The following is a 16132-nucleotide window of genomic DNA, read 5'->3' on the forward strand; positions in this document are numbered from 1 at the left end:
AGGAGCTCGGCTGAGATGTTAATGTTAATGTTAATGTTAATGTTATTTGACATTTGTTAAGCGCTCGTACGCCCGGGGGCTTCATGGCGCTGTAGGGAGGAACAGGCGTGGCCATTGGTTGGTGGAGATAAGGCAGCTTAGTGATGCGCCTGAGAGAAGAGCCAGGTCTTCAAAGAGTGTCTGAAGCTGAGGATGTTATCACTAAGTTTCAGATGAAGAGGGAGAGAGTTCCAGAGGGCAGCTGCAAGATGGTCAAAGCAGCTGCCTCCGAGACGCTTCTTCTTGTACGGAGGGATAGTCAGAAGGGCTTTATGAGCAGAGCGGAGGTTGCGGGAGGGGCTGTATCTTTTAAATAGGTCTCTAATGAAAATGGGCCCAATGTCATGTAAGGACTTGAAAAGGATACACCCAGCTTTGAAGGCCACGCGTTGCTCAACCGGAAGCCAATGCAGCTGTTTCAAGCCAGGTCTGACTGATTGCCTCCTAGGGATGTTCAAGAGAAGTCTGGCTGCCTGGTTTTGAACCAACTGGAGGCGTTTTAGCTCTCCAGCTTGGAGCCCAAGGTATAGACTGTTGGAAAAGTCCAATCTGGACAAAACCAGGGAGATAACGATCTGAGTAAGGGCAGCTAAGGAGAAGAAGCGGGCGATTTTTTTTATTTTCTTCAGCTGAAAAAAACTGGAGGAAACAACAGCTCCAACTTGTTTTTTCAGGGAGAGATCCTCGCTAATGAAAATGCCAAGGCTCTTAACCGAGGATGATTTGGATGGGGGGGCGGCCATGCAGGAGGGCCAGAAACTGGGGTTCCAACTGAGGGTGCTCTGTCCAGGCAAGACCAGTTCGGTCTTGCCTGGGTTAAGTTTCAGGTGATTGCAGCTCATCCAGCTCCAAATGTGGGACATGGTGTTTTGGAATTCTACCACAGAGTCCTTGGTGTTCAAAGAAAAGATGGAGATGGAGCCTCCGGGCAACTCCCACAGCACCACGCGTCACAAAAGAGCTTTCCCGCAGATATCTGGGCCCCACAGGCCGCAAAGTGGGCCCGGTGACTGGAAGAAAGACTGTTACGGGAGGCGCCGGAGCAGAGATTGATGGGACACGTCTCACTCCATGCACGCCCAGCCACGCCCCCGGGTTTTACCTTTTATAATGTGTCACGTATCGCTTTTATACAATCAATGTCTTTGTCTGCATTATTATAGTATTATTATCTTAAATTGTCCTATTGACTTGTAATATGTTTTCGTACCTGTAACATTGTTGCGGTTTTAATTAAGCAAACAATACACAAAACTTGAAACACTACACTGCACAATACGCTGCCCCACTCTGATACTCCACTCAATGATACAACACACCAGGCCACTCCACTGTACAACACTTTACTCCACTCTATGCTACTTGACTCCACTCTATTCCACTGTACAATACTCCACTTAAAAAGTACAAACATTAAAAATTGTAAAGTTAGAATTATAACTTCAATTTATAATTTACACACCACTTTCAAATTACTATAGTTCACACACCTACAAACACAGTTTTAACACCTCGCTCGCCACTCTACATTAACTATAACACATGCCTTTTCCATGCACTGTTTATACTCTTGCATGCTACATCACTTATAGCATGTGAAATCAAAGCATTCATAATAACACTTCTAAGTTCTCAAATGACTATATATCTATATCTCCCAGTGGCAAAGTCACCAATATGTAGTTATAATATAGGTATAGGAAATGCCTTTTTGTTTTACTAATAACTTTTGCAATGTTACACCTGTCAGCCTGTAACGTTCCCCTAAACTTTTTTTCCTTTACCCTCCTATCTTGCTAAATTAGTTTTTCTAGGCTTTAGGACTCTCTGCAATGTACCACTGCTAAAGAGCCTTTGTTCACTCCCAAAAATATGATTAAATGTTCTTAGACCTGATTAGCATATTTTGTTTACTTGTGTGTACCTACTAAAATGGTATGCTATCTACCCAGAGAGTGTAAATGAAAAGTTACTTGTGGGCCTGAAGCACTTGTTGTGCCACCCATTTAAGTAGCCCCTTAAACCATCTCTCAGACCTGCCATTGCAGACTGAATGCAGTCTTAAACTGTCAATACTACATGCTGATATAACCCCATTGCAAGCCTTAAACTCCCTTCTTATGGCACATAAGTCACCACTAAGGTAGGCCTAAAATAGGGCAAGGTGCTTTGAAATTAAAAGGTTGGACATGTACTTTTATGTTTTACATGTCTTGGTAGTGACAAAACCTAAATACGTTTTTTGCTACTGTGAGGCCTACCTCTCCCATAGGACACCATTGGACTGCCTTATTACAAATAATAAGTGCTATCTTTTGATTGGGAACAAGTAAACATTTGGTTGTTCATTTTGTTTATTAACTTTTAATATGCTGTCATTGTGTGCATATCAGAGAGCTGTGTGCGGTAGGATGGTGTTGTATCAGTTTTCCAGTGGTGTAGTAGTTCTAGTTTTGCTACTGTCAAAGCCATAGATAACCAGCAGGCTTTGTGACAGGGCAGGCGGGGCAGGGTTGTGGTGTCATGAAGTAGATGTTAGTGAGTTTGATGTTCAGGTATACGCCAATGTATTTAAGGAGGCTAGTTTGACAGGCAAGTGGTAAAGTCCCTAAGGACACCTTGGTGGTTGCACGTGTCAGTGGCATGGCTTCACACTTGGACCAAGTTATCTTCTAGATTGGGAATGTCGAGAAAGATTCTTTAACATTAATGAGGGATGGTATGGAATTATGCCGGTTGGATGATGCTACTAAAATATCATGTGCATAATAATAGGCTTTTTTCACCTGGTGCAGTGCGCACACCGTGTCTGGTGTGTTTTGTATGGATGCTGCCAGTGGTTCCAGCTCTAACAGGAATAATATGGGGGATAGCGGGTGACACTGTCTGATCCCATTAACTATCTAAAAAAACTGGGAGTAGAAGCCACTACAAGTGATCGAGTCAGTGGAGGAGTCATAGAGCCAACAGACTTTGCCAATAAGTGGAGTTGACAGGCCCAAATGCTCCATGAATGTAAACATGTACAACCATTACATGTGATCAAATGCCTTTTAGGCATCCGTGAGATGAAAATATTTACATCTATGTTGTGTCTGACCTGTCACGAGATATAGGCGAATGTCCTCAAATGACGTGCAACTCGGCATGAACCCTACCTGCAAGGGGTGGATTAATAGTGGGATGTAGGCTGCAAGCCGTGTGGCCAAGAATTTTGCTAGGATCTTCATGTCTAAATTTATAAGTGAAATAGGCCTGTAGTTGGCACACTGGAACTTTGCGAGACATAGGTATTAATGAGATCCCGGATCTGTTAAATTCAGGTAAGGGTAATGTGTCAGCCAAAATTTCCCCAAATAATTTACCCAACAGCAGCAATATTAATGGTTTGATAATTTTGTAAAATTAAGGCCTTCAATGTCGCTATTGTGTCGATAGCTTGGACTGCATCTTTGTCACTAATGCCCTCCCTAGTGCTGGTGCTTTATCCTGAAGAAGTGCTAGTAGTGGAAGTGTTCTCAAAATAGCTCTGCAGCTCGTGAAGTGTCATGTAGTTCTGCAGAGTACAATCAGCATTAAAAATCTGTGAACTCCTACAGAATGTCATGAGGGTCAGTAAGTAGCATGTTTTTAGTAGTCTTACTATCAGCGATGATGCTGTGTAACTACGTCTGTTTCAATTGTGCGGCAAGCAACCACCCAGTCCACTTCTCCCTCTCATAGTGTCTCTGTATGTGCCAAGAGAGTGCTGATTCCAGCTGCGAGGTATACAGTGTATTTAAGTCATACCTCACCATGAGGAGTTCTCAAAGAAGCAGGGGAGTGGGATTTGAGTTGAATACCAACCTAAGTCGATTCGTATGAGCAGTCAATCTAAGGCGATCAGCCTTGTATTGCTTCTGATAGACCTCAGAATCTACCATTAGGTTGCCTACAACATCTGAGTCAAAGAGACAGTGTCCATGTTCTCCTGTAGGTATGCTGCCTGTTAAGATGGAAACTGCGGTATACTGAAGTGGCAGTTCCCGGTCTCTTATGTTGTTGAGAGGAGTGACGTAATGCCCTCAATGAAGATGGCTGTTGTTGTACAATAGAGCAGTCCCAGTCTTGCACCAGAATGGAAGAAAGGAGGAACGTCCGTAGTTAAGATGGCCACCTGTTCTGTGTAAATGGCTATTCTTATGGGATTTGGTGTCTCCGGTAGTTTCAGGGAGAGAGCCAGGGCAGAGCTGTAGGCTGATAGAGTGGTGAGCGAGAAGGGGAGGCTGCAATCTCGTTGTAAGGCTCACTGCTAGCTCTGTCCCCAGGTAAGTGTTCTGCTCGAAGTAGAGGCTGCTTCTAATCCCGAAGCCCCACACCGCTGCAAGTGGTTTCTGATTGCAAGGAGAGGAGGCAGGCACTAGCGCATGCCACCGGTCAGAAGGTCTCAGCTAGGTAGGAGCAACAAGATCCTGAGGTCTGATGACTCACAGCCTCCTCGTACAGCTCACCATTTTCTGGGTGGGGCCTGTGTGTGGTGGTGGGTGATCTAGGCTACATCAACTGGCATGTATCCCCCCTCCCCAAGCCTCAATCAGCCCCGGGAAGCTCATCTCCTAAATAAAAGGGACGGGGCTGTGTGCCCCACCCCAGCTGTTGGTATCTGCCCTGAGGACCCCATACCCTTGGGCAAGATACTTAACAGGTGGCCCGAGGAGCCCAATCCTCGGAAACAGTGGTTACCTGCCTGATGGAGCAGGTGAAATGTTCTGCTTCCACCCAGGTGGGAGCAAACAAAAGTGCCAAATCCCACAAACACGCAGTATGTTGCTGACTGAGTGTCAGGCCACTCACCAGGAGAACTTGTCCGCAGAGACGATGTGGGATTTTACCCACTCCCAGCACAATGTCAGACCAAGGAATGACAACCTCTAATAAAGAACTGTCCTAGAAGAAAAGGTGTTTGGGACAAAATAATCAAAGAGACGAACACTAGTGTCCTCTGAGTGGTGTCTAGTTCACCATCATGCTAGGGAACACCCCAAGTGTCTTCTTCTTTTGGGATGCATCTTCTAGGGTTATAGAGGGGAAGACTAAGGAGAAGGACCACACACACTATAGTAGCATTAGCACACATTGACATAGTTACTTTAAATAATATTTTAGCAATGGAGGTACTTACACTCAGAGATGTTTATAACAACACAGAAAATGTGTATTCTTCTGGTTCTTGTGGGATAGAATTACCCACTACTTTTGTGAGCTTCACATGACAGTTCACAGGTTTCCCCCTCAGCATATTATGTCATATGCTTTTGTTATGTGGCAGATTTTCCTTTTTTGAATTCCCGTTTTCCTTTTTTTAAAGTTTGCAAACAGTCTTTTGATTTTCCAGCGGATAGCGTGGGATTCTTAATTTGAGATTATTCACAAGTCCTGAGGTTTCTATTTTGCAGAATTGGTGTGGGTGAGTTTTTTAAAAGAAACAAACAATAGTGCACTAACCTTGTTTTCTCTCCTTTTGCTTTGTCCTACCTTTCATTGCAGGTTATGCCGTCACAGTGCTGGGATGACCAATGGGCAGGCTCCTGAAAAGAATCAGCCGCGGAGAGGATTTGTCTTTTCTGAAATGCGAGGATCAGTGAAATCCAATGAGCTGCTCAAGGATGCCTTCAGGAGTGCGGATGCAACCAGGCGAGGCGAGGAAACTTGGATCGGGGAGAAGAGGGTGTGATGATCCAGGAGAGTGGGAGGGAGGAGAAGGATTCTCTTTTCAGGAAATAAAGCCAAGCACCCAACTAGGGTGTAGCTGAGTGGTGAGGAAAGGGGGCATAGCCTCCGACCACCTTTTAACAATTCCACTGTGTGGGGCTTACTGGAGGTAACAGGAGGTCTTGTTGGCCCCTAAGGACCTTCGGCAGCCAAGGGGACTTCATACCTCAACCAGGAGAGCACCAGGAGGTGCATTTGCAGAGTAGTGAAGAAAGGGGGCGGGCCCTCTGGTGAGTTACTGGCTTTTTTAAAAAATTGTTTTAATTTTTTCAGAATGGGGGCCGCGTGGTCCTCCTACACCCGTAATCAAGGTCCTGGTGACTGAAATGCTACGGGTGTGTTTCATTTTCTGTGCTGACTGTTTTTTGTTGAATAAATACTGTGCATTGAATGCTGACTTAAAGTGCGGTCCCTCCTTCCTGGATTCTCTGGAGAATTGTGTGATTGCTACTGTGTAGTTATAGTTAGGTCTATGGGCCTGATTTAGATCTCAGCAGACGGGTTACTCCGTCACAACGGTGACGGATATCCCATCCCCCGAAATATAAATCCCATGGGATATTGTGAGATTTATATTTCGGCATACAGGATATCTGTCACCGTTTTGATGGAGTAACCCATCCGCTGAGATCTAAATCAGGCCATTAGCTTCCATAGGAAATTGTTTTTTTGTTTTGATAATAAATCGGGGCTGTTTGACAAATCTTCGCGAAACTTACCGAAAAAGAAGTTCAGCCACCTCAGCTGTTTCCTAGAAAGTTTTGGGGTGATCTGTCAAGCAAGGGCCAAGAAACCGTGTCACAAAATGCAAATTTTCCTTGTTATTCCCATATGGATTTTTAAACAATGCTACAGTCTAAATGACTGAACATTTTACACCAATTTGGAAAGAAAGCTAGATCTTTGCTGAGAAAGTGTGCTTTTTGTTTTGTGATATGGTGTATATCCGTTCAGTAGGTTTGAGTAATTAAGATTACAAATTTTGATGGCTGGGTATGTGGCAGTTGTGAGGGAATCCTGTGGACATGCAACTTCAAATAAACAGAGCTATCTGATTGGCTAAGGGGTCTTTTTTCCTATTGGCCGACCCGCTCTCACGAGTCCCTCAAGAGCTCATGCTCTGAGTGGCTGTCTGCAAAATGAAAAGAAATATTGTGGATGCCTTTACAGGACAAGGTGGACTTGGTGTCTGTGTCCTGAAAATTATAAAAAATCAAGTATGAGAGGGCCCAGTGGCCAATCCCAACCCATTCCACACACAGCTGGAGGTGAAAAGCAAAAGGATTGTCAGACGGCACTGAACAACATAAACCACTGGATGGCAAATATTGATTAGAAAACATACTTGAATCCCTCCCTATACACATAACTGAGTCTTAAACCCAGCCCACTATGACCACAAATAGGTTTAGATGCAATGTATGGCTGGGAGGCATACTCTCAAAGCAGTGTTACATACTTCAGCCTGAGTCCGAGTTTCATGGTTGTCTGGGTTTGCGCACATTTCCATCAGGTTCTCTAGGGCAAATAATTCACTGTGGTCACCAACCATTAAACACTCATCCAAAGTGATTTGAACCCTAAACCTAAAATGCCTCCACATTTTAAGATTAAGGGTGCGTGTTAGAAATGGGACTCCTGGTTGGCTAAGGCTTGCACCAAAGCCAGGCAGAAACTACCACTCTAGTCAGGGCAAGGGAGTTAAACACTGATGAGAACCCCTGCTCACCCCCTTGGTAGCTTGGCACGAGCAGTCAGGCTTATCCCAGAGGCAATGTGTAAAGCGTTTGCACAGCACACACACAGCAGCAACACACTAGGCACACCACAAAAGGAACACCACACAAGGTTATATAAGAAATAGTCTTTGTATTATCATAAACACATTATAAACCTATTCACACATTTACACTGTGCCAACTGGCACTAGGCAATATTCACAGGGGATTATATACAGGACCAGGCCAATCGGGCCACGGTCAGAACCATTAGAACAGATAAGTAAATGCAAAACACAACCAGTCACTACTGGTACCATAATGACCCAAGCATTATCACATTAGCATTAGACACCTTCCTAAAATATCGTAATATGACATTAGGCATAAGCATTAGGCATAAAACACATTAGGCCCCAAACCTCATTAGCATAAGCACATTACGCAATAGGCCTTACCAGTATAAACACATTATACATAAACCTCCTAAACATAAATACTGGGGGCATAAATTATGGTGAGTAAATCACATTTCCTAGCACCACATTAATCACTGTAGGGCCTGGCACCCTATCAACCTCACACTGTCCCCCTGGCCAAGTTGCCTTCTCAGAGGGCTCAAATGACTTATGTCCAAAATGTCAGGGCGGCTGCCAATGCAGCAGAATCCACGTGCACAATTGCGCTGGCACCACTGTGCCTCCTGGGTCCCCACTGGGACTCCTCCAAATGCTCTGGCCTAAACGTTGCAGCTGCCGCTAATTGCCATGCAGCTGTGAAGGAAATTATGCACTGGCACCGACTGAGCCCTGAGAGCCCGACTGGGACTCTATAAAAAAAGAATGGCCAACGTTGCAGCTGCCTGCGCTGGTGTGGTGCAGCTGTGAGCAAAAGAGGCACTAAAAGAGGCACTGGCACTTTTGGGTATGGGGGAGCCCCTATCACCGGGCTCCTCCATGTGCCATTAGAAAGAAAATGCCCCCTTCGCTGGAGCATCCCGCAATGGCGGGACCGCTCAGGCACTGTGCCTTGACTGGCACTAACAAAAGCGAGTACCGAGAAATGCCCCCAAGCCCCCACTGGGACTTTGTACAATAAATGCGGCCTCCCGCCAGAGATCAGCTCTCACTCACTGGGCTCTTTCTCAGGACTCCGTTAGGGCTGGGGACGACTCCGGCAGGATGCGGGGATTGGCCCTGCTCTCTGGGCCTCGCTACCCGGTCTCCTCTCACCGGTGCAGGTCTCTGCGGGACTTCTCCCTCGCCCAGGGGAGGCTTCGGCGGCGTTTTCTCTTGTGCGGTTGGGGCAGGCACCGACAATGTGCCTCAGGCCCCCTCCTCCTCACTCACCAAGGGCTGCTGGACGCGGGGCTCTCCTTCAAACAGGGGAGCTCGGCTTTCTCTACCAGCTGCAGCTTCCGCCTTACACCCCGCCCACAGTCAGGCAAGGCCACCTGGCTTCCTCATTGTGCCGGGCCGCAGCGGTGATTCCCCTCTAGCACCATAGTGCGGGGTGGGCACCCACCTCAAAAATAAACTCATAAGCGGGGTGGGCACCCGCCAATAACTCAGAACACGGGGTGGGCACCCGCCAACAATTCCCAATGCGGGGCGGGCACCCGCTCAGCACGAAAAGAATGCGGGGTGGGCACCCGCTCCTCTGCATGATGGGGGAATCCCTAAGACGGGGAGTCCCTCTAAATAGACGGCAGCTCAGCGCTGCGCAGCCCACGCTCTCCTCCTGGGAAGATTAAAAGAAAGCGCACACGAGGTGCTAGGAGCAAGAGTTCTGGATCAAAAAGAATAAGTTCAAGCAAAAGTTCCTCCAGGTCCATGGGGCATAGCTGGGCCCAGGGAGGCCAGCGCACAGGGTCCTCCAGCAGGGAGGTAAGCCCCCATGGAGGTTCCTCCTGGGCCCCAGCAGCAGCAAGTCAGGAACAGCACCAAAGCACAGAACCAAATCATGAGGTCACAGCCCTATATTTATATCACTTTTCCCCTTTGTCTGCAGGACAGGGCTTTGGGGGAACCAGATACAACTGGTTCAGGGGGGATTTGGAACACTCTGTTGACAGGGCTCCTCTTCTCCATTGTTAGGTGGGGGCTCGTCATCAGACACACCACAGGGGGCCGGAGCCAGCATTCACTAGGGCAGGCACCATCCTATTCAGGGACCAGGGACTTCTCCTCCCACCACTCCAAATGCAGATGTCCCATTCAGCCTAGCGCTGACTCACACTGCCCCTCCTGGAGCCACACACACCGCACCAGCCCCTGTCACTCAAAAGCCAGACATGCAATTCACATCAGGCAGGCAGTCACTTAGCACACAGAAATGCCAACTTCTAAAAGTGGCATTTCTAAAATAGTTATAATAAATCTGCACACACCATTGCGTAGCATTTATTATCACTATTCCAAATATACCAAACTTGACCACGCTGCGCCTCTCATATCAGGAATTACCACTGAAACACTTATCAGGGAATTCCCAATGCATTCCTCTGGGAGGGCAGCCCCACAGTAGTGAGAAACCAAAATGGCTGTTTGTCGCTACCAGGACATGTCACACACTTAAGGTACATGTCCTATCTTTTACCTACAATGCACCCTGCCCATAGGGCTAGCTAGGGCCTACCTTAGGGGTGACTGACGTAGTAAAAAGGGGGGTCACGAACATGCCACACACTTTAGGTGCCACGTCACAGCGGCAGTAACACTGCGGGCACAGGCCCCGCAAGGGCAGAGGCCTGAGATAGGTTTTGCAAGGCTACTTTGGTGGGTGGCGCAACTAGCGCTGCAAGCCCACCAGTAGCATTTAATTTACCAGCCCTGGGTATATGAGATACCGCTTTACAAGGGACTGACAGGTAAATTAAATACGCCAAACAGGTACAGACCAATCTTACCATATTTAACTTAGACAGCACATGCACTTTACACTGAACAGCAGTGCTAAAGTGCTCGGAGTCCTCAAAGCACCAACACCATGTCAGAAAAAAGGCTAGGAGAAAGGCAAAAAGTTTAGGGATGAGCATGCAAAAAGGGCCAAGTCCAACAGTGCAGCTTGATCAGGCAAGTGTGAAGCTTTGCCATTTTTATTCAGTGCTCAAAAATTGATCATTCCATGGCAGTGTGAGTTACTGTGCTCATTACATTCAAGACTTTGTCTTAGTCAGTGTGTTTTCGTGTCTGCTCATGCCAAGATCAAGACACATCCTTTGCTCCAAAGGTTGTCAGAAAGCCGTGAACACTGTGAAACATTGAAGAGCAAATTCCTTATGACTTTTATATTCACACTGGGACTAGGGGCAGGTTTGGAAACAACATATGGATAATAGAAGCGGTATGAGTGTGACATATGCAAATTGGTGGCAGAGCCTAGTGTTAGTCTGGGTTTGTGGACATTTCACCAATGCCTGTATGACGAAGAATTCACTGTACTCACAAACATCAAACACTCGTGATCCCGAATTTAAAGCAAAAATGCCTCGAAAGTTTAAAACGTGGGATTTTACTTTTCAGTGTTTACATTGATCATACATAGGCCTGGAAAAGAATCACATTCTAGACACGTTCTTCTCTCGACATCCCCTTCCACACGAAGGGCAATTTGCATCTATTGTGCAAGAACACTTAGGAGTCCTATAGTGCTCGTGAATCATCGAAATACTGCTTTGATACCCTGAAATAGCCAATTGTGAAAGCCACAAGTTGCCTCAGTCTCAGTCATTCCTTAAAAAGATAAATGTGCATGGTTCAAATCATATCTGATGACCTGTTGAAAGTCAGTGATTAAATCAATGTTGTTAGAATCCGGGTTCTCTGGTTGGCACAGGTAGGTACTTGTGACAAGCAGGGAACCTTTCCTCTAGTCAGGGTAAGGGGATACACTCCTAAAATAACCCCTGCTCACGCTCTAGGTAGCTTGGCGTGAGCAGACAAGGCTTTTCTCAGAGCGTTATAGGTTAAGCATTTGTGAACACATACAGTAACCAAGTGACAACACTACAAATGGACACCACACAGGTAGTTATAGTAAAAATAAGGATTCTTTATATAGGATTTATCACAAGGCCATTAAACGATTAAAAATACACAATACGGTTGCTTAGTTGGTAGAAGATTGCTTAGTTTCTCTTAAGTTCTTAAATGCGACACTTTAAGTCAATGTACCTTAGATGCGACACGCAGGGCAATGAAAGTGTTGCAGCGATGCAGATGCGTTGAAGTTCTGGGTGCAAAAGGAATAAAGACGGGATCTTCCAGATGGGTTACGCTTCTCCGATGTTGCGAGAAGGCTCGACTCGATGCGTCAGCTACAGCGGCGTCACCTTTGGCGAGATGCGACGACAGCGGCCTTGGCAGCAGCACTCTTCTCCGACGTTGCGAGGCGCTTCCGCTCGATGTTGCAGCGGCGACACCCCTTCTGCGAGATGCGACTACAGCGGCTCCGACGGCGGCACGCTTCTCCGTGGATGCGAGGTGCTTTTCTGGATGCGGTGCAATGCGACAACTACGATGGCGACAGGCTTCCTCCTCGATGCGAGACTCTCCTCTCGATGCGGTGCAATGCGACAGCTACGATGGCTGCGATGGCGACACGCTTCTTCGGCATTGCGAGACACTTCCGGAATGATGCGAGACGCTTCCGCTCGATGCGATGCTGCAGCGGCGACACTCTCTGCGAGATGCGACGGCAACAGCTCCGACGGCGGCACGCTTCTCTTCCTTGCGTCGCGCTCCCAGCTCCTTGCGACCCGCAGTCCCTCAGAAGGCCCAACAACAGCAGCAGGCACTTCCAAAAGTCTCTGAGGAGCTGGGGGTGAAGTCCACTGGTCCTGGGACTTCGTTCAGGGGGCAAGCTCAGTTCAAGCCCTTGGAGATCTTTTCAAAGCACAAGTTGAAGTAAAGTCTTTAGTAGTCTTTCTCCTCTCCTTCAGCAGCAAGGCAACCACTGCAGGCCAATCCCCCAGGTCAGGGACAGTACTCCTCCTACAGCTTTCCCAGTTTCTTCTCCTCAGGCAGAGGTTCTTCTTGTTTCAGCAGGATCTAATTTCTTGGGAGCAGGGTCCCAATACTTATGCCCCTAATTCCTTTGTTCCTCTGGGGTATGGGAGCCTTTGCCCAGTCCAAACCAGTTCTTGAGCACTCTGTTGACATGGCTCTGCCTTTCTATTCAGGGTGCAGGGCAGAGGCATCAGCCGCTCCGCAGGTGGTGGAGCCAGCATTGTGGTAGCAGAGCACAACCCTATTCAGAGCCCAGGTGTACTCCTCCCACCCATCTGGCTGCCAATCTTCCTATTCACCACCAGGCTACCTAGCCCTACCCCTCTGGGTTTCCCCAGCCCTGTCACTCACACATCCAGACAGGCAGATACACATCATAGCAGAGGCGGGCTGAAATGGTCAGGCAAGCAAACACCAACTTTCTAAAAGTGGTATTTGCAAACACAGAATATTAAAATAAACTTTACTAAAAGATGTATTTTATTATTCTGAGTTCAGGCATACTAAACTCGAATTTCTACCATGTTCCCTGGGTCTGTTAGGATCATAGGATGTAACAATTCTAACAGCCCATTCTGGCCTATGGAGAACAGGTAGCCTTACAATAGTGAAAAACGAAAATGGCTGTAATTCACTATTAGGACATGCCACACACATCAGGGCGTGTCCTACCTTATGCTTACAATGCACCCTGCCCTTGGGCCTACCATAGGGGTGACTAATATGAAGTTAAGGGAAGGTTTAGGGACTGGGAAGTGGGTGCACTTACCCAGTCAGCATGACAGTGCCAGACTGCACGCAGGTTCTGCAATGGCAGACCTTAGACACATTTTACTAGGCGCTACTGTAGGTGGCACAACCAGTGCTGCAAGCCCACCAGCAGCATTTGTATTTACAAGCCCTGGGCACTCCTGGTGCACTTTACTGGGGTCTGACAGTAAACCAAATAAGCCAATCATGGAATCCAACCAACATAAACATTTTAAATAGTGAGCACTTGCACTGTGGCACTGGTTGGCAGTGGCACAGTGCTCTGAGCAGCCAACACCAGCAAAACACATGAGGCACAGCGACAAAAAAGTGGAAGGGAGACTCACGCCAAGGTGCCAGGTCTAACAAATGTGTTAAGACAAAAATATCCGGAACTGTAATAAAAAAAATTGGCTAATCAGGGGAGGTGTAACGAGGAGAAATAACTTTAATTCTCCTTGTTTATTCTTCTTTCCATGTGTGCTGCTCACCAATACTGCACATTCATGCCCTTTCCTTTTAAATCAGGGCAGTGCAGCAAAGCGACTAACTGGGCTGCCCTGCATCCAAAACGTTTAAATGAGGCCTGGAATAGAACAGCACATCATGCATGGTCACGTTAACCCTGCCCAACCTGACTGTTACAATGCAGGCCCTTGTGCACCATGATGCGGCTGTGGCTAACTTGGGTCCATGCACACTAATCTGTACTGTAAACCAATGGAATGCAATGGGATTGTCAGAGGAGAAAGTGCACACCTGTGAAGGGGTCAGGTGTGGGGCATATGAAGGATTACCACAAACAAATAGGCCAAGCGTAACGTGTATAGTAGTGCTTGAAACTAGATAGCAAGCAGAAGTCCCGACGTGGGGGTGAGAGCACACAGGTGTCAGCTCCCAGTGTAGGGAGCTGTGCAATACACACCAGAGGACAATGTGTGTCGAAACAAAAGATGGTGTGTGGCCCTGGTGGGCCCCTGGTAGTGTAGTGCATTGTATGAGCTGGATGAGCATGCCGAAATGCCACTGTGTCTGAATGAGGAGACATTGCATAGCAAGAAGGTGAGAAGGGATATGTGTACTGCAAGGTAGCGTGACCAAGACACATGCACTGCTGTGTCTGACAGTCTCACACTTGTGACGCAGCTGCGAAGGGATGACAGAGGAGAGGCCATTGTGGAAGAACATCCTACATGTGATGTGACCCTGGGTGAAAATGTAGCACATGGCAGGAGGCAGTATGAAGGCTAAATGTCTCACGATGCCACATATGTCAAGGTATAGGATAAACTAGTGTGCCATCACAAAGTGCAGGAGTAAGGGATGGTGGATGGGCCCAGGTGTGTGTCGCAAACATGGGTAGGTACATGTAACCAATTCCAGCACTAGCACTATGTGGGCTACAGCTCATCCGATAGCCCTCAAAAACAGCCATTGTATATGGCCATCCATATTGTTGATGTTGTAGGCACATGAGAGTCAATTTATCATCTGGGTGCCATCAGTCCATGGCAGTAAATGAGTTCCTGGCTCAAATTCAGGTTTGGCAGAGGAGGTATATACATGTACATATTAATGATGAAAAGGTCTGAGTGTCAGTGTTAGCAATCTACCTAGTGTGTCTGGGCCAATCCCCTCAGAGGCGCTACACAGTGCCCACTGTCCACAAATATGGAGCAACTGTGTGTTTTGTGAAATCACAGGAGTATACACAAATAGGAAACCAATGAAAAGTACATGCCCTCATACATTCCTGTAATGTCGCATGGTTCGAAGCTGTGTGAAAGTGTGCAGGATATGTGTGAAGAACTGAACTGTTGGCCACATGAAAGCACAATGTGCATGCAAGACTGAACAACTAGGCAGAGTACCTTGGTGTACTTTGTAAATGCAGACTACAGGAACATCATGAATACATGAGAAAACCCACTTCACCTTCACAGGAGCTTTGGGCTGAGTACTGGTCCCAGGGAAGGCAGGCACCCTGGGGACTAGGTGCAATGTGCACAGTAGTGGTGTCAATACGTCAAAACACTATCAGTACAGGCATCATGAAAAAGAAAGCTAATCAACAAGGCAGATATGGATTGTACCTCTTATTACACGTGCAGGAATGGTAGGGCCAGAGAGATGTGTAGCTGTGTTGCAACGTGTGTCATGACACGGCAGATCAGCCCAGTCACACAGTGGTTGTGTGAACAATGCAGAGATACTGCGATCTGAAAGGCAACTACACTGCAAATTGGCCTGTAAACCTATGAGGAGCAGATGTCCTAAGCATCAATGTTAACCTGACAAGGAAATAGTAGAAAGTCTGAATGTAAACCAGTTTACTCATGTCACCACCATCTAATTAGATCAACAACAACATATCTCTATTCCATTGCAGAATATGTACCTACTCCTGACCCTCTGCATGTTCTGGATGAGGATCCTGCTGAAGATGAAAGCATCCAGAAAATCCTGTTCTCCATTAGGACACCTTCTCCGATCACAAAAAGGGCCGGCAGAATCACCAGGTCTTCAGAGAATCCACCTATCACCCAACAAACACCACCAGTCAGCCCACCCCCAGCTCTGGACTCCGAGGACCCCTGTATGAATTTTAACATAATGCGGTAGGAGTCCAGCAGGAGCTAGTAGATGTGGTGCAGATGGGGATGAAGACTGTGGCAGGCATCCTAGAGGGAGTCCATAGGTGCCACATTCCCAATAAGGGCATCTCTGAGGTCATTAGAGGCACCTACTCTACCATGGCTTGGAACAGTCCCTTGCTGACATCAGTGGTGCATTGAGGCAGAGGCATGAACAAATGCCCTGCCAAAGTGGCACCAGCTGTGGGTGACACACAACATTCTGGAGTCC

The sequence above is a fragment of the Triturus cristatus genome, chromosome 2_1 (assembly GCF_964204655.1).
Source record: "Triturus cristatus chromosome 2_1, aTriCri1.1, whole genome shotgun sequence".
NCBI classification, from domain to species: domain Eukaryota; kingdom Metazoa; phylum Chordata; class Amphibia; order Caudata; family Salamandridae; genus Triturus; species Triturus cristatus.